Here is a 1,867-nt window from a genome sequence, read left to right as displayed (position 1 = left end):
ATTTTATTTTCAAGGCTTCAAGTATTTTCAAGGCTTCAAGGCTTGCTCGTCATTAAAACTTCCTCTTACAACAATGTTCTCTTGGAATCCTATAAGATGTCATGAAGGAAGTAAATGATTCTAAAGAAAATAGAGGATGATGTTCTTCTGTAGGATAGACATTTTTGGAGTTTTTTTGTGTTCCTGATTGAGGCTCCTGGAAGAGCTAAAGCAGAATGGAATGGAACAAAATGGAAAGGGGGAAACACCAACTGCAGAGTAGCAGTGAGAGTGAGAGATCAAGGGGATGGGGAGAAGGACACATGGGGGTGAACAATCTGCACACAAGCTGAATGAAACACAGGAAGAAGAGGAAGGGGGAAAGTGGGGATGAAACAGAAAAGGAACAAACCAATCGACACCTAATGAACAAAAAGAGGTAAGGGAGGGGAAAGGGGTGGTGGGGGTCCCAATAACCTTTCCCAATAATTTTCCCAATAACTTGGAAAAAGGGAGTACTTGGAATGGGGTAGCTGGGTGTAGAAGTAATCATGAGGATGGATGGGGGACAGATGACCTGAGGTAGTGGTGAACAGCTGTCTTGAAGCCCTGGAGGGGAAAATGGGACTGAACAGACTGGAGAAGTTGGTTGCACAGGTGAGAAAAAAAAGAGTAACAAATGAGTGGAGGTAAGCAGTGAGCATGGATTTTTTGAGTTTAGCAAGAAGAAGGTTACCTGCAGATTGTGTGCACCTAACCCTAAACCCTGGGAGAGACAGAGCCAGGAGAGTGGAGAGGCTGCATCACCAAAGAGGAGTCCCATAAGACCCTTTTGGAATGGTACCTATAGGATGTCTTAATCCTAATTAAGTGAACTTCTAACAGTTTTGGGATTGTCGATATTTTGTAGGATAACTAAAGGTGTCCTTATAAATATCTTCAATACTTTTAAACTGATATAATTTCTTACTTGGAGGATACTTTCCTATCGGACTCCTGGAGGACATTTTGGAAAGCAGCAAGATGTTGAGGATGTGCTCGAGACACGCTGTCTGTTCGTTGTTCTTGCTTTTCTGGACCTACTACACCTCGGAACATCATCCACAGAACCTGTTTGATCAAACCTCTTGATAAGATGACGAATTGCTTGTTTTCTCAGTGCTCTTGTATCAGGAATTTCCCCATCAATGCTGGAGTGACCACTTGATAGATTTTATTTTCTTCCTGATATCTGTTATTGTTTAATAAAGGACGAAAATCCTTTGTTCCTTAATTAGATGTCTATCCATATTTCTGCTTGAACATTTTATTTAATTCAATAACTGTTTGACAAACACACCAAAGACAAGACATCATTCCGAAATATAATCATTTACACTTTATGTTGCTAAACAATTAGCCACCCTGTCCCTGTGTGTCTCTCCTTGGTGGTAGTGTGTCCTTATGCGTTTTCATGAGTGTGAGTGCGTGGGGAGGGCTGTTGACGCAACCGGGAGAAGGCGGATCTCGGATGTGAACGAAGCGAGTTAGCTCCACAGGGCATTTCCATCCGTGGGAGAGATCGGAGAGCGAAGCATATTAAAAATAAGAAGCATCCCCGATTTGCGCACGCGTCGAGACGAGCCCCGGCTCGCTGAATCCCATTACCAGGGGGCGAGTGGCACTGCTGGACGTGGCGAGAGCGAGGCCGGCCGAGCTTAATGCCGAGCGAGGTTGCAGCGTTCGGGTAAGCCGAGCCAGGCGGGTGTGTGGGCGGCTGGAAGCTGAGGATGCTTGAGCGAAAGGGTGGGAGCGTGGAGTGCGCGGCCCCTACCTGCCCCAAGTGGACCACCATTGTGTCCGCTCCAGGGGTCTTGCAACACCGAGTGTGCTGACTGTTCATGTCACG

General features: G+C 45.8%; 1 protein-coding gene across 1 annotated transcript in view; it reads left to right on the top strand.

The window, feature by feature from the left end:
* The first annotated feature begins 1,483 nt into the window (after nucleotides 1-1,483).
* LOC147027864 (E3 ubiquitin-protein ligase MARCHF3-like) overlaps nucleotides 1,484-1,867 on the top strand; it is a 64,157-nt gene continuing 63,773 nt past the window's right edge. The window contains exon 1 of the mRNA XM_085877572.1: nucleotides 1,484-1,705. The gene's annotated coding sequence lies outside the window, so the exon portion shown is untranslated. The remainder of the gene's footprint in view (nucleotides 1,706-1,867) is intronic.

The sequence above is a fragment of the Eptatretus burgeri genome, chromosome 4 (genome assembly GCF_056783735.1).
Source record: "Eptatretus burgeri isolate ZD-2024b chromosome 4, Ebu_testis_v1, whole genome shotgun sequence".
Taxonomy (NCBI): Eukaryota; Metazoa; Chordata; class Myxini; order Myxiniformes; family Myxinidae; genus Eptatretus; species Eptatretus burgeri.
Note: the sequence above shows the minus strand (reverse complement) of the source record. Positions and strands in the feature narration are given on the sequence as shown.